The sequence below is a fragment of the Lactuca virosa genome, chromosome 8, assembly GCF_052849685.1.
Source record: "Lactuca virosa cultivar CGN04683 chromosome 8, Lactuca_virosa_CGN04683_v6, whole genome shotgun sequence".
Taxonomy (NCBI): Eukaryota; Viridiplantae; Streptophyta; class Magnoliopsida; order Asterales; family Asteraceae; genus Lactuca; species Lactuca virosa.
Window position 1 is genome coordinate 56,667,145 of NC_136433.1, and position 26,786 is coordinate 56,693,930.

The 26,786-nt window shown below is 33.1% G+C and overlaps 1 long non-coding RNA gene across 2 annotated transcripts; it reads left to right on the forward strand.

Moving 5' to 3' along the window:
* The first annotated feature begins 8,937 nt into the window (after window positions 1-8,937).
* Window positions 8,938-11,342, forward strand: LOC145133145 (uncharacterized). Of its 2 annotated transcripts, XR_013718433.1 has the most exons (3): window positions 8,960-9,509; window positions 10,627-10,684; window positions 11,185-11,342. It is a non-coding gene; the product is annotated as an uncharacterized LOC145133145 (long non-coding RNA). The 2 variants fall into 2 exon arrangements; XR_013718432.1 differs by having other exon boundaries at window positions 8,938-9,509; window positions 10,627-11,342.
* The last annotated feature ends 15,444 nt before the right edge of the window (window positions 11,343-26,786 follow it).

Genomic DNA, 26,786 nt, shown 5'->3' on the forward strand with positions numbered 1-26,786 from the left:
AAGGTGTACTAGAATGACTACTTCAATTTCACATAGGAATCGATACCACTAGAGATGTATGTTGTCTTTAACCGGTGTTAGGAGATCCACATACCCTTTTTAATTATTTATATTAATGCATAGTAATATCTATTTTATATTCTAATTCACCTTAATTTTTTAGGTACAAATTAAGGAAGAGGATTCTCGGCGCACCAACATAAAGTCAAACGTACGCCTTGCAAAATATGTAATTAAAATTAAATATCATATTTACTAATCGACTTAATTTTAAAACTCTTGATGACATTTATGTATAATGATATATTTTGTATGACTTCATTCTTAATTTCAATGTTTAATATTTGAAAGTTCATATATGAAACCTTGGATGTTTTGGTGCAATATAAATAGTGTAATACAAAGTTTATTAGTTAAATATTGTTTATTAATAGCTCATTCAAACAACTTATTTTTTATTTTATCCAAAAAGTATTATCGGACATAAGAAAAGTAGATTATATTAATGTTATACAAAAACTTATAATATATATTGGATATGATAAAAGTAAAAGTAAAGTTTATAAAGTATGAACTATATTAGATAGTATCAAAATATAAGTTGATGTATTTTTATGTTATTTGATAATTCGGTTAATGCCCAAAAATGACTAAAAACGTAAATTTCAACATATTTCTATTTTTTCCAATAATTATTTTAACCACTTAAATGCATTCTTGCGCAATGCACGAGATTACGCCTAGTTCTATATAAAAAGAGCCATGTCAACATAGACTTTCAGGTGAATCCATTTTTTGTTTGATGGGTCGGATTTATGTATTGGGTTTTGGGAAGTAGATATGGTTTGTCCAGATTTAACTTTTCTTGGGCTACTTTTATATTTTGGGCGGACAAGATTTTGTGCTTGGGCTTCAGAAACAATGAGTCAACGATGGAGAACACATGTCTTCCACCATTTTTACCTCTCGCCACTTCCTATAACATGTACCTTCTAGAGTATATAACCTCACCGCTTACAGTTTCCCATAACTTACCAAGAAATTATATTGCCAAGAAATTGTTAATAAGATTTGCTAAATCCAACGGATGAGATATCATTATTCATTTTAATAAAGTAGGAGTAACCTGCGGTTACGAGTTACACAACATATTGTTCAGTTTAATAATTGTTTGATTTTAAAACACGGGATACACGTGCAAACATAATCACAACATCTAGGTTTACCAATTCGGCAATATATTTTGCAATCACTATCGTCAAGACATGCGTGGTTAATTAACAAGCCCTTGTCAGCTAAAACACATGAGGTAAGCAAACATGCAAAAACATATCCCATTAGTGATATAAGGGAGGGAGCATGACTGCAATTGGAGAGTATAAAGACAAAAGAAATTTCCATGGCCGGAGAACAACAAGATAAGCAAGAGCCACATCTTCAACTCTTTCTCCATGTTTTCAAGGACCGATCGATATAAAATCAAAAATAAAGGATCCTTTGTCTATATATAGAGAGAGGGTGACTAGTTATAACTTGTACTAAAACTTCTCCTCAGTATCGTAAAAAAATAAAATTGTAATAATTCGTGATACATATTCTTTACAAATATTCTATATTAATTCTTTCTCACACGAAAATAATAATTTAATTTGATACCGGTAGACATGGACTATACGTATAATATATTCTAAAATCTAAAAGTAATTTTATGTTCTACATTCCACATGCAACCTAACCAAATATAAAAGTGTTCATATAAAAACAATATTTATATATGATATATTTATAATATTTTGTATTTAGATATTATATCTATCAGAAATTCATTATATATATGTTATAAATTATAATTTCTGTTAGATGTTTCTTTTTTTTTTTCAATTATAAATGTTTACAGAGGAATTATATACATATAATATTGAAATTAAGAAATATTTATTTTAATATAAGAAAAGAAAAAGACTTCACATATAATCAAAGGGCTTTCAGCCTAGCGATATTGTAACATCCCGTTTTAAATAGGATAATTAAATAATAAAACCGAAACCCGAGAAGTAATTTTTATCATTATTGTATATTATTATGGTCCAAAATTAAATAACAATTAGTGGGGGTGTTGGTTTCGGGAAGCCAAATGACAATAATTGAATCTCCGGGGGTTAAGGTATAATTTCAAGATTTACTTTGAAAAGGATTTTAGAAGGCAGGGTGTAGTTGGTATCATTTGGATTTAATATGGAAGGTTTTGGATGGATGAGGCTAAAATGGTAAATTATGTACCTAGGCTGAAAAGAATTTGTCATGGAGGGGCTATATGGTAACTTCTGGGACTTCAATTGATATGAATATTGGATGTTAGGGGGTGATTGGTAAATTTTGGACTTGTGTTGAAAGGAATTTTGTACAGCAGGGGCTGTAGTGTAAATATTGAACTTTATCTGAATTAAATTATGAAGTCAGGGGCCAAACTTGTAAAAATGTGTCAAACTTTCATATGGATCGGGACTTAAGCCGCTTCTTTCCCTCGTCCCCTTCATTTTGAACGCAACCATTCCCAAACCCTAACCCTAGACATCTATAGCAGCCGCCACCCTTATACCCGCTCTCCAGCCGCCGTTAATTGCGTAACCACCGTGAGCTCGGATCCGCTGCTGCATCGCTGGCGTCGAAGCCAGGAACCACCAAGCCGAGAGTCGCCGCTGGCTTGTTATCCTTCCACTGTCGACGAATCCGGGAACCTCGAAGCCAACCCTGTACGTTGTTGTTGCTATTTCCTCCATCATCGTTCTTTCACTCCTCTGATTCATCGTCTATATCGATGTCGTTAACACTGCTCGGTTCCGTCGCTGGCCACTGTCGGGAAGGAAGAAACACATTGGTGTTGGTCGTTGTTGCTGCTCCCGGCGACAGATCGCCTCTCCTCTCCTCTCCGTTCTATGCTGCGGCCACGTCGCTGGTGCGGCTCCGACGGCTGTTCTGATGCCGCCATATCATCCAAGCACCACACGCCGCCGCGAGGGTGAATAAGCATGGGGTGTGTGATATTGTGTTCTGTATATCTCTGTGTGTATGGGTGCGTATTCCAGTGCAAGGTGTGTGTGCATGTGGTTTTGTTGGCCGGAAACCATGGAAGACCATCATGGCTGCCAACCATGGTGGTTACCGTCGCTTTTCTGTTCTGCCACCACCAGCCGCCGCGGGGTGGTGGCTGTGTGCGTGCTTTTCTATGTTCTTAGCTGAGTGTGTAGCTTAGTGTGTGTTTGGGTGTGTTTGGATATCGTGTTGTAACATTGTAATCGATCGGAATAGTAAGAAAACTCTAAACCACCACCGTAAGGTGGTGGTTGCCGCCTCCTGCCGCCACCGGCCGCCGTGTCGGATGGGGGTGTGCTTTGATTGCATTTGGACCTCGTTTGGATGTTTGGACAAGGGGCTACTAAACCCTAATGGGTCAAAAGAAACCCTAATGGGCCAAAAGAAACCCTAGTGGGCCCAAAGAGACCCCAATGGACCTAATAAAACCCTAATGGGCTCAATAAGGCCTAAAGTGACCTAGAAGCTCAACCAATTGACTAATGGGCCAGTATTGGGTTGGAAAACCCTAAGGGCATAAAACCCTAATTGTGAGAATTATTTGGGACACACACGAGAATTAATTATTAAACCTAAAATAATAATTAATAGTCATTGGCAAACTAACTTAAGGCAAGAATGGACTTAATGGATTAAGTCCTTAGAGGATTAAGTCCTTAATGGGTTAAGTAGGAAACTTAACCCTAGTTATCATTTTATGTGAAATCCTAATTTCAATTGGGCTTTGTGTTGGGCCTTTCTATTGGGTCTTGGTGATTGGACTATTAATGAGCATTCTAAGAATAAGTAAATGGACTAAATAATTGTATGGGTATTAGGATAAGGCCCATGTGAGGACTTGGGGCTCAATTTTGAAAATTGGGCCATAGATGGGCCATAATTGGACCTTTATGATTATGTGATATTGGACCATGGGAATTGGACTGGAATAATTGGATGGGCCTTAAGGAAAGACCATGTAGAGGTCTGGGCCCAATTTGGAAAATTGGGCCATATGTTGGGCCTTGGCCCATTATGTTACTTTTGGGCTTTTGTAGTGTGAGTTGGAACTTGGGCTTGGAATCCAATTATTAATTGGGTATTGTTTGATGTTGACAGTTCGGGAATCTGTCAACCAGCAGCGGGAGCTTTACCTGCGGGACTTCAGCAGTGCCAGGTGAGTTATCCTCACTATACTAAGGGGTCTAAGGCACCAAGGCCGGCCCATTGGATATGTTATCCTAGCAGTGTTAGATGTTGAGTATGAGTTAGTGTTGCATGCTAGTGATTATGCCAGTTAAGTAGACCTGTAGGACTACCTGTGATGTTATATGATTATTGCATGCTCAGTGGTTATGTTATGTGTTTGTTATATGGGATGGGTTGAGGTTGTACTGCTTCGTGCGGTAGCCAACAAACCCTAGGAGCATTCCAGTTACGGGCTAAGGGAGACTCGTACTGTGGGCTCGGGAGTATTCCAGTTACGGGCTGAGGGAGACTCGTACTGTGGGCTCGTGGGTATTACAGTCTGTAGGGCTGTGGACCCGTTATGTGTTGTTCTGTTCAGTTTGTTATGTTATGATGTTGCTGACATGGTTATGTGGATTGTATGTGTATCGGTATTTTGGGGGTAACTCACTAAGCTTTCGGGCTTACAGTTTCAGTTTATTGTTTCAGGTACATCAGGGGATCGTGGCAAGGCAAAGGCGTGATCGTATAGCTCCTCACTTTTTATGACTATGTTTCTGAGATACTCTGATATTATACATTTTGAAAACAAGTTTGTAATAACTAATGGTTTTTGGGTTGTTTAAAAAGTTTTAAATTGGCTTGAATTTTTGGGTGTTAGAAATTAGTATCAGAGCCTTGGTTTGAGTGAATTGGAGGAACAGGTGTGTGAATCCAGTCTCAAATCAAGGAAAGGTTTTCAAATGATTTTTAAAATGGTTTTCAAAATAAGTAAAGGAGGATGCAGGGTGTACGATCAGCCGGAGCCAGTAAGTAGACCCCAAAATACCATACAAGTTATTTGATTATGTGATATGTTAGAACAGCATGTTATTACTAGGCTAGGGATCTTCAGGAATTGCATGATAGAATTGTCTGATTACATGATGCCTGCTAGCCTAGGGTTTCCTTTATATGAGATTGACATCATTACTGTAATTGCTTAGTGTATGCATCACGGTTATACATAATTAAGATCTTATAGCCTGAGAATGTTTGATTTGGCCTTATGTTCTGTTCTTGTTTGATTGGGAGCTTAGGGTAGGACTGGATATTCGAAAGTCTATAGGGTCCAGCGTTATGTATGGCTAGCATACACTAGTACTGCAGGGTTGGTGGAAGTTTCATGGATGGGTGGGTTGTGTGAGACCGGTAGGTCAGTTGTGAGACAGTTAGCTTTCCTCTAGGAGTGAGGTTGAGCGACCACCAGGTGTATGTATAGTGTTAGGGTGTTGTGGTGATACTTGAGACAAATATGGGTAGGTGTGGAAGGTAGTAGGGGCCCATACTACTGAAAGCACAGGACCCATACGCGTAGCAAGGAAGTCACAACTCCTAGGGTTGGGTTAGGAGTTGGTTCCCTGTCTCTATATGGGTTATCAGTGATCCTTCTGGTGTTTTACCAGAATGGTGGTTACGAGACGTCTTGAGATCGGATCCGGGTTAGGATCGAGAGCTGGCAGCCAGGATAGGCCAGTATTGTCAGAGGACCGTGTTAGTGAGATCATCCGGGAAGAGGTGATCGGGGTTGTCCAGGAACTGTTTCCGGAGGTGTTTGGGTCTATTAAGACCGCCTTGGTTGAGTATTTTGACGAGTGCTATATAGCTAGTGCCGAGACGATTGTCGTGGCAGCTTCAGCAGCTGTAACAACGGCAAGGATAGGAGTTGGTCGAGCTTTCCAGTACCGGGATTTGTTACTGGGGCATATTCTGATGAGCAGAGGGTTGCAGTTACCTCAGATCAGGGAGATGATCTGTACTTGTTACATTCTGCGGGTTAAGCGGGAGAGTCTAGCACATGCGTTTCTAGATTTGAGGATTCGGGGGTTTTGTTCGAGGCTGGAGTGTGAGTCGCGGGGACTCCGGAAAGGAATGTTGATTATGTTCAGCTGGGGTTTTGCAGCTAGAGATAGAACGGTTAATTGATAGGATAGGAATGTCATTTTATAGGGCAAGGATTGTGCCCTTTCAGTTTACGAGCTCGAAGGATTGAGCAGGCTTGCGACCCCAGGATCAGGTTGTATTCTAGCTCGGGGTTAGTTGGTCGCCGGGATTGGCGACAATAGTTTAGCGCTGGTAAGCGCGGGTGGGTCGATGTGACATAAGTATTTAGGAGGTCCATTTCGCCGTGGATCTCTTGTATCGGACGGTAAGGATTGATTGTGTGATCTATTGCACTTTCGGGATTAAAGACTATGTCTTGGGGGTAGTTTGTAGCTCGGTGTAGGGCAGAGGTTGTTTCAGCTACTGCAGTTTAGCTATGGACGATTGAGCTGGTGAGTGAGTCAGGGTGCGAACCCTGAATGATATGATTTCTAGAGCCGAGAGCGGGAGAATTGTTGGAACACTTTGGGAAGAAGGGTATTATGTGGGAGGTCTGCGGACAGGGTCCAACAGGATGGTCATTCACCATTGTTGGGATTCAGTAGTTCAGTAACCGTTATTGGTTAGCGGAGGAAACACCAAAGGAAGTAGCTCGTTGCTGAGATGTTAGTTGGAGCGTCTATCTTTTGGACTTCAAGATTTGAGTGTGGGATCATTCAAGAATAAGGGACTGTCGGTGTCACTGGGATTCAGGAAGTGTTCAACTAGTTCTTAGAAGTGTGTGATCACTTGTGGTTGGCTAGTAAAGGATTACTAGTTGGAAAGGTCTGGTTGTCATCAGATCGATCGTTGGAAAGTAAAAAAAAAAAAAAAGGAATTCTCAAATTTCCATGTATTGAGAAGACTTAGTTGAATCTAAATGGGGGAGAATCGACCCGGAATGCAGAAGTAGGATCGGTTTTGAAAATGGGATAAGTTTTGCATCGTTTTGAAGAAGGAAGATAACCCTAATGGCTGCTTGGTTTGAGAGTTGTGTGAGTTGGGAGTTCGGTAAAACTCCCCAGCATGTGAATCGCGTCTTCTTGATGCTTGATAGCAGAACTTGGGGAAAATCAGGTTGGGGTTCTAGCCATGAATTAAGTTCAGTTGTGTGTTAGGTCGAGTGCGTGTTCGACTGGTATGGGAGGTGTCGTAAGACTGCGGGGGTGGCCGTAGCATTCACTAGCGATTAGGTAGTATGGAAAGTGTTGTAAGACTGCGGGGGTAGCCGTAGCATTCACTAGCAGCAGATAGTGTGAGAAATGTTATAAGCCTGCGGGTGTAGCCGTAGCATTCACAAGGTTAGCAAATAGTGCTAGAGTGATGTAAGTCTGTGGGTGTAGCCGCAGCATTCGCTAGCTTGGTAGATAGTATGAGCGCGTTGCTAAGACGCAGAAGGGACAGTGGTAACCACCAGTTCGGGTGTAGCAGTGAGGATATGGAAATCCACGGATGGGTTTATGGGTTTCCCAGAGGGATTAGACCTGGTTAAGCTAGTGATAAAACTGTAGGAACGTCACTACAGTTGTGAGATCAAGGAAGCAATGGATTGCTTAAGGTTGCTTGTGATGTAAGGTTACCATTGGTCATGTAGCAATCTCTTTCAGCCGTGGATTTGGTAACGACGGGATTCGACACATGGATCCGATCGGTTGGATTAGGAGACTGTTAGAGTCGCAGTGGCATGATAAAGGGTGGCAACTAGTTCCAGGGAAGGATTTCGTTCAGAAGTCGTGTGAGGAAGCTATGTGGGAGTCCTTTAGCTCCGCGACCGGGCTGAAACCCGATATGTTAGATGATTGGTGAACGAATTAAGACCAGGGAGGTCTCAGTAGATTTTAGAAAGCAGCCATGTGGCAACATACTGCTTCAGGCAGATCAGTATTCAGACAGTTTCCGTGTTTAGGGCGGTATTGACGAGTTGGGTCTTCAAGTGTATGAGAAGAATCTAGACGTTGGAACCCCCCCAGATATCAGAAGTTGGATAGTTAGGTGAGAGACAAGCGGACTGGGCTCAACAATAATGATTTGGTATGAGAGGTCTGTCAGGGAGCCAGAGCATCTCGAGACTTCAGATTTCAAATTGACTAATGTGATCATAATGCGGGGAATTCGTCCATTTTCGGGTTTTAAACCCTGTTAGGGTTGGTTTTGATTGCCTTGGGAAGGCTGGGATTATGCACAGGATTGTGGCCATGTAGTTCAAGTTGTCGGAAGTGTAAGGAATGATAAGAAACGATTTCGAGGACGAAATCAAATTTAAGTGGGGAGAGTTGTAACATCCCGTTTTAAATAGAATAATTAAATAATAAAACCGAAATCCAAGAAGTAATTTTTATCATTATTGTATATTATTATGGTCCAAAATTAAATAACAATTAGTGGGGGTGTTGGTTTCGGGAAGCCAAATGACAATAATTGAATCTCCGGGGGTTAAGGTATAATTTCAAGATTTACTTTGAAAAGGATTTTAGAAGGCAGGGTGTAGTTGGTATCATTTGGATTTAATATGGAAGGTTTTGGAAGGATGAGGCTAAAATGGTAAATTATGTATCTAGGCTGAAAAGAATTTGTCATGGAGGGGCTATATGGTAACTTCTGGGACTTCAATTGATATGAATATTGGATGCTAGGGGCTGATTGGTAAATTTTGGACTTGTGTTGAAAGGAATTTTGTAGAGCAGGGGCTGTAGTGTAAACATTGAACTTTATCTGAATTAAATTATGAAGTCAGGGGCCAAACTTGTAAAAATGTGTCAAACTTTCATATGGATCGGGACTTAAGCCGCTTCTTTCCCTCGTCCCCTTCATTTTGAACGCAACCATTCCCAAACCCTAACCCTAGACATCTATAGCAGCCGCCACCCTTATACCCCCTCTCCAGCCGCCGTTAATTGCGTAACCACCGTGAGCTCGGATCCGCTGCTGCATCGCTGGCGTCGAAGCCAGGAACCACCAAGCCGAGAGTCGCCGCTGGCTTGTTATCCTTCCACTGTCGACGAATCCGGGAACCTCGAAGCCAACCCCGTACGTTGTTGTTGCTATTTCCTCCATCATCGTTCTTTCACTCCTCTGATTCATCGTCTATATCGATGTTGTTATCACTGCTCGGTTCCGTCGCTGGCCACTGTCGGGAAGGAAGAAACACATTGGTGTTGGTCGTTGTTGCTGCTCCCGGTGAAGGATCGCCTATCCTCTCCTCTCCGTTCTGTGCTGCGGCCACGTCGCTGGTGCGGCTCCGACGGCTGTTCTGATGCCGCCATGTCATCCAAGCACCACACGTCGCCGCGAGGGTGAATGAGCATGGGGTGTGTGATACTGTGTTGTGTATATCTCCGTGTGTATGGGTGCGTATTCCAGTGCAAGGCGTGTGTGCACGTGGTTTTGTTGCCCGGAAACCATGGAAGACCACCATGGCTGCCAACCATGGTGGTTACCGTCGCTTTTCTGTTCTGCCACCACCAGCTGCCGCGGGGTAGTGGCTGTGTGCGTGCTTTTCTATGTTCTTAGCTGAGTGTGTAGCTTACTGTGTGTTTGGGTGTGTTTGGATATCGTGTTGTAACATTGTAATCGATCGGAATAGTAAGAAAACTCTAAACCACCACCGTAAGGTGGTGGTTGCCGCCTCCTGCCGCCACCGGCCGCCATGTCGGGTGGCGGTGTGCTTTGATTGTGTTTGGACCTCATTTGGATGTTTGTACAAGGGGCTACTAAACCCTAATGGGTCAAAAGAAACCCTAATGGGCCAAAAGAAACCCTAGTGGGCCCAAAGAGACCCCAATGGACCTAATAAAACCCTAATGGGCTCAATAAGGCCCAAAGTGACCTAGAAGCTCAACCAATTGACTAATGGGCTAGTATTGGGTTGGAAAACCCTAAGGTCATAAAACCTTAATTGTGAGAATTATTTGGGACACACACTAGAATTAATTATTAAACCTAAAATAATAATTAATAGTCATTGGCAAACTAACTTAAGGCAAGAATGGACTTAATGGATTAAGTCCTTAGAGGATTAAGTCATTAATGGGTTAAGTAGGAAACTTAACCCTAATCATCATTTTATGTGAAACCCTAATTTCAATTGGGCTTTATGTTGTGCCTTTCTATTGAGTCTTGGTGATTGGACTATTAATGGGCATTCCAAGAATAAGTAAATGGACTAAATAATTGTATGGGTATTAGGATAAGGCCCATGTGAGGACTTCGGCCCAATTTGGAAAATTGGGTCATAGATGGGCCATAATTGGACCTTTATGATTATGTGATATTGGGCCATGGGAATTGGATTGGAATAATTGGATGGGCCTTAAGGAAAGACCATGTAGAGGTCTGGGCCTAATTTGGAAAATTGGGCCATATGTTGGGCGTTGGCCCATTATGTTACTTTTGGGCTTTTGTAGTGTGAGTTGGAACTTGGGCTTGAAACCCAATTATTAATTGGGTATTGTTTGATGTTGACAGTTCGGGAATCTGTCAACCAGCAGCGGGAGCTTTACCTGCGGGACTTTAGCAGTGCCAGGTGAGTTATCCTCACTATACTAAGGGGTCTAAGGCACCAAGGCCGGCCCATTGGATATGTTATCCTAGCAGTGTTAGATGTTGAGTATGAGTTAGTGTTGCATGTTAGTGATTATGCCAGTTAAGTAGACCTGTAGGACTACCTGTGATGTTATATGATTATTGCATGCTCAGTGGTTATGTTATGTGTTTGTTATATGGGATGGGTTGAGGTTGTACTGCTTCGTGCGGTAGCCAACAAACCCTAGGAGCATTCCAGTTACGGGCTAAGGGAGACTCGTACTGTGGGCTCGGGAGTATTCCAGTTACGGGCTGAGGGAGACTCGTACTGTGGGCTCGTGGGTATTACAGTCTGTAGGGCTGTGGACCCGTTATGTGTTGTTCTGTTCAGTTTGTTATGTTATGATGTTGCTGACATGGTTATGTGGATTGTATGTGTATCGGTATTTTGGGGGTAACTCACTAAGCTTTCGGGCTTACAGTTTCAGTTTATTGTTTCAGGTACATCAGGGGATCGTGGCAAGGCAAAGGCGTGATCGTATAGCTCCTCACTTTTTATGACTATGTTTCTGAGATACTCTGATATTATACATTTTGAAAACAAGTTTGTAATAACTAATGGTTTTTGGGTTGTTTAAAAAGTTTTAAATTGGCTTGAATTTTTGGGTGTTACAGATATCAAATGTTGTCATCCCTTCTTGAGGTCCCGGGTTCAAGTCCCGTCGGAGACATAAGTGGATGTATGTATAGCTTAGGAGTGGAGTATATTTTTACCTTTAAAAAAACATATAATAAAGTCTTTCTTTATATAAACACTAGGTGCGTGAGACTCGTGTAATACACGGGTTTATTAAAAAAATTAATATAAAGATGCAAGCATTAAGTATTTTCTAAAGTAATATTGATACATATGTTGACATAAAGTTTATAAAACAAATGTATTCCTTTTGTGGATTGAGATGAAATAACAACCTATTTTTCATACTTTATCTGAATAGGAATGTACTTATCATTTTTAATCAAACTTAGCATTGTACTTATACTCTTAACAGTACGACCATACTTGTCATTTACAACGGAACCAAGAACTTACTTAGATTTATAAGTAGAAATAGCATCCTATTTTTCGTTTTTGATCCACAATAGCACTGTACTTATCATATTTTACTAAAACTAACACTTTTAACATATGTAGGAACATACTTGTCATTAACAAAATTAACAACTTACTTAGATTTATGAATGGACACGGCATCTTACTTTAATTTTCATCCCTTAATAGCAACATACTTTCATTTTTATCACATAATAACATCATACTTTCATTTTCATCCCATAATAACATCATACTTTTATTCTTATCACATAATAACATCATACTTTCCTTTTTATCACATAAAAGCATCATACTTTCTTTTTTATCCCATAATAGCATCAAACTTTCATTTTTATCACATAATAGCATTTAACTTTCGTTTTTATCACGTAAGAGCATCAAGCTTATCGTTTTTATCCCATAATAGCATCATACTTTTGTTTTCAGCATCATAGTTTCGTTTGTATCACTAATAGCATCATACTTTCCTTTTTATCCCATAACAGCATCCTACAATCCTTTATAAGAAAAAAAATACAGAACGTTAAATTAGACTTGCAAAAAAGCTATAAAACACACTGTTTCTAAGCAAATCAGCATAATCGCTAGGTTAGATTTGAAAAATTGCTAAAAAATACATCTAAAATGAAAATCATTTACTTCAAATTAGATAAATGTAGGCATTCCATTAAACTTGCATCATATTTTTTCTTTGTACAGAGCCCTAGATGTGAGAAACATACACCACTTGACCTTCTTTATCTGATCTTTTTCATAAGACATTACCTCAAAAATTACAACAAATTACAACATTATACTTCCAAATGTAGTTACAACCTGTTAGGGTTCTCATATCGTATGACTATCAATCACAACATTACCATTTTCTAACTCTTTTCTTATTTCTTTTAGTGCTATAGGGATATCTGAATAAGTGAAAAGATGCAAACCAGGAACAAAATTCTTCTCAAAATCATTATAGTTGTAAAAAAACAGACACAAACAAAGCGAAATTTGGAGATTTTAAAGTTTAAATTTTTTTCCAATCTGTTATGCTTCTAAAGCTATTTATCATCTCAACCTTTTTGTTGACCAAAAATGGCACGTGTCAAATATCTCTCTAATTTGCTTATTTGAATTGTTAAATTTTCACTATCTTCTCATAGCACTTAAATTATCTTGTTGCCATCATTTATAAAAAAAAAAGGACTGGATTTACCATATATCATATTTGTAGTTGAAGCTATCAATACCCAAGCACAAAAGGGGGTAAAAATGTCATGAGATTAACATTAGAAGCAACATTAAAAATTATCAGTTCAAAAAATTTCGGAGGAAATAATATAAGATTAACTATTTAGAGTTCTCAGAAAGGAGAAGTAAGAACCAAGTAAGAACCAGAAACATGAAACTCGAAAAATCTAACCAATTATAAATGTGTGTTAGTATTTTTGTTATTAGTACACTAAACTCTGAAAAATCAAAGAAAGATGTTATAACAAACATATATCTAATATTTTTGACCTCAATAATATCAAGCCCCTGTCAACCCATTAAAATGTTACTAAATTAGTAAAAACCATGCCATAAATGAAAAGCATTTTGGCTACAAATGCATGAGGTGAAAATAGCATAACTTGCTAAAAGTCTTTTTGGCTACAAACACCATATTCATGTGCATTGGTTTTGGTCATGAATATTTTGTTTTCATCTTAAAGATTTTCAACCTATTAGTCATCTTATTCATTAAATTACTACCTATCAGTCCTTTTAAAGCACACAAGCCCATCTAAAATATTTTTTGATTTTATCATAGATGGATGCCATAACTGGTGTTGTCAAGAAATAGCAACGTACTTTCAATATTAAAACTTTAAAGTAAATCCAAGTTGGGTATAGTAATTAAAATAGATACCAACATTGTTTTAATACTAAATAGTGAACATGACTTAGATTTGCATGTATTTTGATATTTTTCAACAAAACACATATACATGAACTACCGAAATTACCCCTCTGATGCTTTTTATATAAATGTCTAAAAATATAGCATTTTATTTTAGAAAATGTTGCCCTTAGCTATGATTTAATCGAATCCACCTGGTGTCAATTTTTTTTTATATGGGGTTCATGAGCAAAATTGTCAAATCCAGACTAACCAAAGAAAGGAAAACAGAAGGTACTTTTCCAACTTATGCTATCAAGAAATAACAACGCACTTTCAATATTAAAATTTTAAAGTAAAAAGAAAGGGAGGATGTAGGTGAAATTTGGGTATATTAATTAAAATAATTACATCATTGTAATGATGGTTGGAGTCATGAACTTTAATTGAATATAAGCATTTTCAAAAAATTATGAAGAAAATCATATTATGCATACATGATTGAAAGTATAATGCCTAAAAAAACTATAAAAATAAAAATAAATAACCAAATTTTATTTCATTTAATAATTGATTTAAAATAAATAAGTATGAGCTCGGTACAATTCTAGCAACCTACTTTAATTTATTTTAATAATTGTTTTAAAAGAGATAAGTAAGATGCTATAAGTGACATAAATCAGAAAAAAAAGCAACAAATTTATAAAAGACAAATGACTTTTTTTTTATTTCCAATCAACACATGTATTAATAGCATTTTTTTAAATTACTCAAAATTAGATGGGAAAAGGCATTACTTAAAAGGGAAAAAAATATTGACCGAAATGCCCCTGAACTGTTGAGAATCATTTATGTTATCATATTATACCATAGGTTTGAAACAGACACATGTATTTGAATGAGCACATTGACTATTTTGAAAAACATTGCACCACGCTTGATGTTATTAAGATTTGACATGAAAGTTTGTAAAAAATCTATTTTAATTTAAATTATGCCCTTGGCCATAAACAGATGGTTCCTAGTCTGATTTCAAGTACATCTGCTGATCTGCCCCTGCCCTCATTTGGTTAAATGCAAGAGAAAGCAATATATTTTATAGAATTTAAATTATTTACAACCAAATGGATTGGTTCATCGTTGCAAGCAATGATGATACTTTAATCTGAGAAACACAAACATAAATAGGTATTAGTTTGGTTTAATTTATTAAGCAATGGGGATAAAGCCACTTCATCAATAGAGAAAAGAAAATTTAGGATAAAAAGACGAAAATGCCCGTTACCCAGATTTGCCATATTGTAGAACTCTTTTGGTTGTAATACACAAATTATAAAAAATAAAATAAAAATATGATTCTTTATGACCACAGCGACGTTTTTGACCACAATAACTTTTTTGAATAAACTTGCATGACACATTATATTATCAAGATTAGACATGAAAGTTTGTAGAAAAAAAAAAGTTAATTACAGTGCCATTTCAAGTACAATGCCTCTTTACAATTTACATAATTGATAATTATTCCCCTGCATTTAAACAGACATAGTCTGATTAAAACTTTTTCTGCCACTGCCCTTATTTGGTTAAATGAAAGTGAAAGCAATACACTTTCTAGAATATAAAATGTTTACAACCAGATAGATTTGTTCCTGCACAATATCCGGAAAACATAGAATTCACAGAAAACAACATATTGCGAAGTATAAATTTAGCATTGTACCATGCATTAGTGACACAGATTTCAAAGAAAATTTTCGTTTTCAAGTTTATATTTCACGGCAATGTTTCACGGCAATTGGAGCAGAGTATTACCTGATTATGCAGTTGACACAAATTCACTAATGAGTTGAAGCTGGAGAAAGGACAAACAATTAAAAAAACATCGGATCATATGGTATATATATATATATATATATATATATATATATATATATATATATATATATATATATATATATATATATATATATGAAATATAAATTCAAGATTGGAAATTGTTATGAGGAACGATTTCATTCCAAAACAAATACATCGGGAAATTATTCATCTAATCCTACCTTGATTTTAGTTGATCATATCGATCATTCTAATTATACATTGTACTCCTGTAAATAGCGACTGACATTAAACGATATATAGAAGGAATGAATACTAATAAATAGAAATGAAAAAAAAATAACAAATTGACAAGCTGAAAATAAATAAGTCTACAATGCCCAAAAATTGACATGTGTCAAAGTCAATGAGAAATTGACATTTGGCAGAAAGTTTTTTATTTATTAGGATAGATCTTTACACACTCAAATCAAATTTGGATGTTTACTATTCTCTTTTTAACGACAATATATCAAAAAATAAGCAATAAAAATGTATTATTGGTTCTTAAATGAAGTACAAATTGAAAATAAATAATAATAAAAAAACAAATGTGTTTGATTAATATGATAAATTTGACTCTTTAAATGCTTTTCACAATTTTTTTGGGCCTATGATACCTGAATTATATCTAAAATCTGGATGCATTTTTTTTTAAAATTACAGCCTTGTGATTATGTACAAGTTTCAAACTATGTCTTTTATTTCAAAAAGTGTTACTTTGTGCTTTTATTATGTTAATTAACTGAAGTTTCTTTAATAACTTTTAACATATATACTTATTACACAAATTGATAATGATGATAATAATAATAATAATAATAATAATAATAATAATAATAATAATAATAATAATAATAAAATTTTAACTTTTTCCAATGTTTTTCTTGATGTATAAAATAACATCATATTTCTTCAATACAACTTTTTATCTTTTAAATATACAAATTATTGAATTAATATATTTTCTATAATCGAATAAAGTGTATCACAATAGAAAGGAGAACAAACATAGCTTTTAAGTTCTAAATTATCAGATATTTAAAAAAATGTAATAAAAATAAAATAAAAAGGTGACGGTAATGTGTAGTGTGCACTGTGCATCCCATCATAGAAATGTTATCGTGTGTCCTCTTAAACTCTCTTATTTTTCTTTATACAAACCCGAAAGCGCTACAACAAGAAGATACAAAATGAGAGGCAAAAAACAACGCTGGCGTAGACTTACAACTAATCGAGCGGAGACTGTCAGAGATTCAGCGACTCGGGAAGATGCTAAGAGCGGATAACAAACAGATTGAGACAGAGAGCACTTGATTAAGAAGCACGATAGGTTTTTGGTTTTAATTTTGAGATATTTTTCTGTTTATTTCTTTAACTTGTTGGTTATTAAATAGATTCAAATTTTCTAAATTTAGTTTTGGTACAATATCTCAACTTCCTTAAAATTAGGATATTTAGGTATTTTTAAATTCTAAGTTTTTCTTTTAGTAGTTTTCGTGATTGTAAGTTTCTTCGATAGACGACTTTTATTTTCGGGTTAACTTCGAAATAATATCACTGTACAACCCGGTTATTGAACAAAAACTGGAGGGGCCGGTTTGTTTTGATTTATCATAAAATATAGTATACATGTATTGATTCTATAATATTTTGTATTTAGAAGATAAAAAACAAGAGGGGGCATGGGCTTCTTAGTTACGCACATATGTACCATTACGTGTTAATATTGGATAAAACTAGTATGATTTCGATTACATATTAATTTTAAGATGATATCTTAAAAGTAAAGGAATCATCATGATGGGAATATTCGGGAATTTAAACAAACATTCATGTTACCAGATGTATCATATTGTATTTCATTTTATATTGTATTTTTACAAATTGCCAGATGGACCATATTGTATTTCATTGTATATTGTATTTTACAAATTTAATGTATGTTAAAATTATAATTATAAAATAGCTATATGTTTTTGCAAGATATAACATTCATGTTATTATTTTGGCAAATTAAAAAATATATATGATAGATAAAATATTGATATTGGATTTTTATTCAAATACACATACAATCATTTTATAAAATGTTTACACTATATGCTATTTTTAAGTAAAAGGACGGAAAAAAAAATAATATATATATATATATATATATATATATATATATATATATATATATATATATATATATATATATATATATATAACCATGCCCTTTAGATTTTAAGCAAAGAGTAATTGGGACATGGCTTTAGAATTTAGGGTGAATTTGTGTGTATTAAAGTGTGGTTTTAGCGGGTTTACACCTCAGCATCGCAAATATTCTATGTAAAAAGAGTCATGTCAGCATAGTCTTTCTTTATTGGGTTTCGGGTGGTAGTTATGGTTTGTCCACATTTAAGTTTTCTTAGGCTACTTTTATATTTTGGGTGGACAAGATTTTGTGCTTGGGCTTTAGAAACAATGAGTCAACGAGGGAGAACACATGTCTTCCACCATTTTTACCTCTCGCCACTTCCTATAACATGTACCTTCTAGAGTATATAACCACACCGCTTACAGTTTCCCATAACTTACCAAGAAATTATATTGCCAAGAAATTGTTAATAAGATTTGCTAAATCCAACGGATGAGATATCATTATTCATTTATTCATTTTAATAAAGTAGGAGTAACCTGCGGTTATGACTTACACAACATATTGTTCAATTTAATAATTGTTTGATTTTAAAACACGGGATACACGTGCAAACATAATCACAACATCTAGGTTTGACAATTTGACAATATATTTTGCAATCACTATCGTCAAGACATGCGTGGTTAATTAACAAGCCCTTGTCAGCTAAAACACACGAGGTAAGCAAACATGCAAAAACATATCCCATTAGTGATAAAAGGGAGGGAGCATGACCGCACTTGGAGAGTATAAAGACAAAAGAAATTACCATGGCCGGAGAACAACAAGGTGAGCAAGAGCCACATCTTCAACTCTTTTTCCATGTTTTGAAGGACCGATCGACATAAAATCAAAAATAAAGGATCATTTGTGTATATATAGAGAGAGGGTGACTAGTTATAACTTGTACTAAATCTTCTCCTAAGTATCGTAAAAAAATAAAATTCTAATAATTGGTGATACATATTCTTTACAGATATTCTATATTAACTCTTTGTCACACGAAAATAATAATTTAATTTTATACAGGTAGACATGGACTATACGTGTAATATATTCTAAAATCTAAAAGTAGTTTTATGTTCTACATTCCACATGCAACCTAACCAAATATAAAAGTGTTCATACAGAAACAATATTTATATATGATATATTTATAATATTTTGTATTTAGATATTATATTTATCAGAAATTCATTATATATATGTTATAAATTATAATTTTTGTTATATGTTTCTTTTTTTTTCAATTATAAATGTTTACAGAGGAAATTATATACATATAATATTGAAATTAAGAAATATTTGTTTTAATATAAGAAAAGAAAAAGACTTCACATATAATCAAAGGGCTTTCAGCCTAGCGATATCAAATGTTTTCATCCCTTCTTAAGGTCGGGGGTTCAAGTCCCGTCGGAGACATAAGTGGATGTAAGAATAGCTTAGGAGTGGAGTATATTTTTACCGTTAAAAAAAACATATAATAAAATCTTTCTTTATATAAACATGTTTACACACTCAAATCAAATTTGGATGTTTACTATTCTCTTTTTAACGACAATATATCAAAAAATAAGCACTAAAAATGTATTATTAGTTCTTAAATGATGTACAAATTGAAAATAAATAATAATAATAAAACAAATGTGTTTGATTAATATGATAAATTTGACTCTTTAAATGCTTTTCACAATTTTTTTTGGCCCTATGATACCTGAATTATATCTAAAACCTGGATGCATTTTTTTTAAATTACAGCCTTATGATTATGTATAAGTTTCAAACTATGCCTTAAAAGTGTTACTTTGTGCTTTTATTATGTTAATTAACTGAAGTTTCTTTAATAACTTTTAACATATATATTTATTACACAAATTGATGATGATAATAATAATAATAATAATAATAATAATAATAATAATAATAATAATAATAAAATTTTAACCTTTTCCAACGTTTTTCTTGATGTATAAAATAACATTATATTTCTTCAATACAACCTTTTATCTTTTAAATATACAAATTATTGAATTTATATATTTTCTATAATCGAATAAAGTGTATCACAATAGAAAGGAGAACAAACATAGCTTTTTATGTGCTAAATTACCCGATATTTAAAAAAAATTAATAAAAATAAAATAAAAAGGTAACGGTAATGAGTGTGCACTGTGCACCCCATCATAGAAATGTTATCGCGTGTCCTCTTAAACTCTCTTATTTTTCTTTATACAAACCCGAAAGCGCTACAACAAGAAGATACACAATGAGAGGCAAAAAACATAGCTGACATAGACTTGCAACTAATCGAGCGGAGACTGACAGAGATTCAGCGACTCGGGAAGATGCTAAGAGCGGATAACAAACAAATTGCGACGGAGAGCACTTGATTAAGGAGCACGATAGGTTTTTGGTTTTAATTTTGAGATATTTTTCTGTTTATTTCTTTAACTTGTTGGTTATTAAATAGATTCAAATTTTCTAAATTTAGTTTTTGTACAATATCTCAACTTCCTTCAAATTAGGATATTTAGGTATTTTTAAATTCTAAGTTTTTCTTTTAGTAGTTTTCGTGATTGTAAGTTTCTTCGATAAACGACTTTTATTTTCGGGTTAACTTGGAAATAATATCACTGTACAACCCGGTTATTGAACAAAAACCGGAGGGGCTGGTTTGTTTTGATTTATCATAAAATATAGTATACATGTATTGATTCTATAATATTTTGTATTTAGAAGATAAAAAACAAGAAGGGGCCATGGGCTTCTTAGTTACGCACATATGTACCATTATGTGTTAATATTGGATAAAAATAGTGTGATTTCGATTACATATTAATTTTAAGATGATATCTTAAAAGTAAAGGAATCATCATGATGGGAATATTCAGAAATTTAAACAAATAGTCATGGTACCAGATGTATCATATTGTATTTCATTTTATATTGTATTTTTACAAATTCCCAGATCGATGGATCATATTGTATTTCATTGTATATTGTATTTTACAAATTTAATGTATGTTAAAATTATAATTTAAAAATAACTATATGTTTTTGCAAGATATAACATGAATGTTATTATTTTGGCAAATTAAAAAATATAAATGAAAGATAAAATATTGATATTGGATTTTTATTCAATAATACACATACAATCATATTATAAAATGTTTACACTATATGCTATTTTTAAGTAAAAAGAACGGAAAAAAAAATATAATATATATATATATATATATATATATATATATATATATATATATATATATATATATATGGAAAAGTTAAATAGAGAACTATAATTATTGGTTCTTCAAGAAACCAAATCTTTTTTTTCAATTTCTAGAGCGTATTCTTTATCGAAAATATTCTATATCGAAAATATTAGTGGTTTTTAGCGGGCTTACACCTCAGCATCGCAAATATTCTATATAAAAAGAGTCATGTCACCATAGTCTTTCAGGTGGATCCATTTTTTGTTTGATGGGTCGGATTTATGTATTGGGTTTTGGGTGGTAGTTATGGTTTGTCCAGATTTAACTTTTGTTGGGCTACTTTTATATTTTGGGCGGTCAAGATTTTGTGCTTGCGCTTTAGAAACAATGAGTCAACGATGGAGAACACATATCTTCCACCATTTTTACCTCTCGCCACTTCCTATAACTTGTATCTTCTAGAGTATATAACCACACCGCTTACAGTTTCCCATAACTTACCAAGAAATTATATTGCCAAGAAATTGTTAATAAGATTTGCTAAATCCAACGGATGAGAAATCATTATTCATTTATTCATTTTAATAAATTAGGAGTAACCTGCGGTTACGAGTTACACAACATATTGTTCAGTTTAATAATTGTTTGATTTTAAAACACGGGATACACGTGCAAACATAATCACAACATCTAGGTTTGCCAATTCGGCAATATATTTTGCAATCACTATTGTCAAGACATGCGTGGTTAATTAACAAGCCCTTGTCAGCTAAAACACATGAGGTACGCAAACATGCAAAAACATATCCCATTAGTGATAAAAGGGAGAGAGCATGACCGCAATTGGAGAGTATAAAGACAAAAGAAATTACCATGGCCGGAGTACAACAAAATGAGCAAGAGCCATATCTTCAACTCTCTCTCCATGTTTTGAAGGACCGATCGATATAAAATCAAAAATAAAGGATCCTTTGTGTATATATAGAGAGAGGGTGACTAGTTATAACTTGTACTAAATCTTCTCCTCAGTATCGTAATAAAATAAAATTGTAATAATTGGTGATACATATTCTTTATAGATATTCTATATTAACTCTTTGTCACACGAAAATAATAATTTAATTTGATACCGGTAGACATGGACTATACGTGTAATATATTCTAAAATCTAAAAGTAGTTTTATGTTCTACATTGCACATGCAACCTAACCAAATATAAAAGTGTTCATATAGAAACAATATTTATATATGATATATTTATAATATTTTGTATTTAGATATTATATTTATCAGAAATTCATTATATATATGTTATAAATTATAATTTATGTTATATGTTTCTTTTTTTTTCAATTATAAATGTTTACAGAGGAAATTATATACATATAATATTGAAATTAAGAAATATTTATTTTAATATAAGAAAAGAAAAAGACTTCACATATAATCAAAGGGCTTTCAGCCTAACGATATCAAATGTTGTCATCTCTCATTGAGGTCGGAGGTTCAAGTCTCGTCGAGGGCATAAGTGGATGTAAGAATAGCTTAGGAGTGGAGTATATTTTTACCGTTAAAAAAACATATAATAAAGTCTTTCTTTATATAAGTATGTTTACACACTCAAATCAAATTTGGATGTTTACTATTCTCTTTTTAACACAATATATCAAAAAATAAGCAATAAAAATGTATTATTGGTTCTTAAATGAGGAACAAATTGAAAATAAATAATAATAAAAAAACAAAATGTTTGATTAATATGATAAATTTGATTCTTTAAATGCATTTCACAATTTTTTTTTGCCCTATGATACCAATTATATATAAAACATGGATGCATTTTTTTTTTCTTAAAGTACAGCCTTATGATTATGTACAAGTTTCAAACTATGCATTTTATTTCAAAAAGTGTTACTTTGTACTTTTATCATGTTAATTAACTGAAGTTTCTTTAATAACTTTTAGCATATATATTTATTACACAAATTAAATTAATGATGATAATAATAATAATAATAATAATAATAATAATAATAATAATAATAATAATAATAAAATTTTAACTTTTTCCAACGTTTTTCTTGATGTATAAAATAACATCATATTTCTTCAATACAACTTTTATCTTTTAAATATACAAATTATTGAATTTATATATTTTTTATAATCGAATAAAGTGTATTACAATAGAAAGGAGAACAAACATAGCTTTTACGTGCTAAATTATCAGATATTTTAAAAAAATGAAATAAAAATAAAACAAAAAGGTGATGGTAATGTGCAGTGTGCACTGTGCACCCCATCATAGAAATGTTATCGCGTGTCCTCTTAAACTCTCTTATTTTTCTTTATACAAACCCGAAAGCGCTACAACAAGAAGGTACAAAATGAGAAGCAAAAAACGAAGCTGGCGTAGACTTACAACTACTCTAGCGGAGACCGACAGAGATTCAACGACTCGAGAAGATGCTAAGAGCGGATAACAAATATATTGCGACGGAGAGGACTTGATTAAGGAGCACGGTAGGTTTTTGGTTTTAATTTTGAGATATTTTTCTGTTTATTTCTTGAACTTGTTGGTTATTAAATAGATTCAAATTTTCTAAATTGAGTTTTGGTACAATATCTCAACTTCCTTCAAATTAGGATATTTAGGTATTTTTAAATTCTAAGTTTTTCTTTTAGTAGTTTTCGTGATTATATGTTTCTTCGATAGACGACTTTTATTTTCGGGTTAACTTGGAAATAATATCACTGTACAACCTGGTTATTGAACAAAAACTAGAGGGGCCGATTTGTTTTGATTTATCATAAAATATAGTATACATGTATTGATTCTATAATGGGCTTCTTAGTTACGACCATATGTGCCATTACGTGTTAATATCGAATAAAACTAGTGTGATTTTGATTACATATTAATTTTAAGATGATATCTTTAAAGTAAAGGAATCATCATGATGGGATTATTCGGGAATTTAAACAAACATTCATGTTACAAGATGTATCATATTGTATTTCATTTTATATTATATTTTTACAAATTGCCAGATGGATCATATTGTATTTCATTGTATATTGTATTTTTACAAATTGAATGTATGTTAAAATTATAATTTTAAAATAGCTATATGTTTTTGCAAGATATAACATGAATGTTATTATTTTGGCAAATTAATATATATATATATATATATATATATATATATATATATATATATATATATATATATATATATGATAAAATATTGATATTGGATTTTTATTCAATAATACACATACAATCTTTTTATAAAATGTTTACACTATATGCTATTTTTAATTAAAAAGAACGGAATATATATATATATATATATATATATATATATATATATATATATATATATATATATATAACCATGCCCTTTAGATTTTAAGCAAAGAGTAATTGGGACATGGCTTTAGAATTTAGGGTGAATTTGTGTGTATTAAAGAGTGGTTTTTAGCGGGTTTACACCTCAGCATCGCAAATATTCTATATAAAAAGAGCCATGTCAGCATAGTCTTTCAGGTGGATCCATTTTTTGTTTGATGGGTCGGATTTATGTATTGGGGTTTGGGTGGTAGATATGGTTTGTCCGGATTTAACTTTTCTTGGGCTACTTTTATATTTTGGGCGGACAAGATTTTGTGATTGGGCTTCAAAAACGATGAGTCAACGATGGAGAACACATGTCTTCGACCATTTTTACCTCTCGCCACTTCCTACAACATGTACCTCGTAGAGTATATAACCTCACCGCTTACAATTTCCCATAACTTACCAAGAAATTATATTGCCAAGAAATTGTTAATAAGATTTGCTAAATCCAACGGATGAGATATCATTATTCATTTATTCATTTTATTAAAGTAGGAGTAACATGCGGTTACGAGTTACACAACATATTGTTCAGTTTAATAATTGTTTGATTTTAAAACACAGGATACACGTGCAAACATAATCACAACATCTAGATTTTTCAATTCGACAATATATTTTGCAATCATTAGTTTCAAGACATGCGTGGTTAATTAACAAACCTTTATTAGCTAAAACAAATGAGGTAAGCAAAGATGCAAAAACATATCCCATCATTATCATACATATTTATAAAGCTAGTATTTTTTTTCTTGAATCTTATTTATTAAAAACCCCTTTTTTAACTTATTCAAACCACATTCATTTTAAACCCTCTTTTTTAACTAATGCAACTCAAAAGTTTTCTTATTTTTGATTACCACTCAAAGTTTTATAACTTATATTATGTTTAATTAGTATTTAATGAAAAGTTTACTATAAAAAGGCCAATCTTTTGGGAAGACATGCATACAAATCATATACAAATTTCAAAAAGAAAACAAACTTAAAGGTTTTTGTGTTGGGTTGAAGTCTTATGACCACTTTTGGAGATATGCTATTATATTAGAGCTTTTAATTTGGAAGTTTGTCATACTAATTCGTTTTTATATTTTCTTCGTTTTTGGATTATTGTAATACAGTCGTTGTATATTGTGGTTTAATCGTTAATATATTGATCATATGTTATATATGGTGATGTCGAAAATATTTAATTAAATTTTTTAAATATGTTTTTTTTTGTTTTGTAATTGTACCGTTTCAAAAAGATAATTAATTAAAATTCATACATATATTATACTTTCCATCTCTTTCTCTCTCTCTCTCACTCTCTCTCTCTCTCTCTCTATATATATATATATATATATATATATATATATATATATATATATATATATATATATATATTAATAGAGGTCAAAACACTTCAACCAAAATTCATTTGAAATCTAATATTTCAAATGCTTTTTAATAATGATTGTAAAAATTTCAACATGTGTTACTTAATTGATTGATTAATAAAAATATTAATGTTTTGAAACTCCTAACTCTTAAACTTATATTATTTAATTTGTTAGTAAACTAAAATATTTTTTCCTACATAAATATAAATTTTTTATGTTTGGTTACTAATATTTGTTTATGTAATTAGAAAATTATATTAATGCTTAGTAATATCTATTTTATATTCCTATTCACCTTAATTTTTTAGGTATAAATTAAGGAAGAGGATTCTCGGCGCCCCAATATAAAGTCAAACGTACGCCTTGCAAAATATGTAATTAAAATTAAATATCATATTTACTAATCGACTTATTTTGAAACTCTTGATGGCATTTATGTATAATGATATATTTTGTATGACTTCATTCTTAATTTCAATGTTTAATATTTGAAAGTTCATATATGAAACCTTGGATGTTTTGGTGTAATATAAATAGTGTAATACAAAGTTTATTAGTTCAATATTGTTTATTAATAGCTCATTCAAAACAACTTATTTCTTATTTTATCCAAAAAATATTATCGGACATAAGAAAAATAGATTATATTAATGTTATACAAAAACTTATAATATATATTGGATATTATAAAAGTAAAAGCAAAGTTTATAAGGTATTGACTATATTAGATAGTATCAAAATATAAGTTGATGAATTTTTATGTTATTTGATAATTCGGTTAATGCCCAAAACATGACTAAAAACGTAAATTTCAACATATTTCTATTTTTTCCCATGATTATTTTAACCACTTAAATGCATTCTTGCGCAACGCGCGAGGTTACGCCTAGTATACTTATAAGGGATGTATTTTTTTTGCCACATTAATTTGAAACTCCCATTCATTTTTCCTTTCACCACATTCATTTGAAACTCCCATGACTTTTCAATTTCTTTCTAATAATGATTATAAGTTGGTTAATAAGGTTAAATAAATATCAAACCTAAAGTGTAATCATA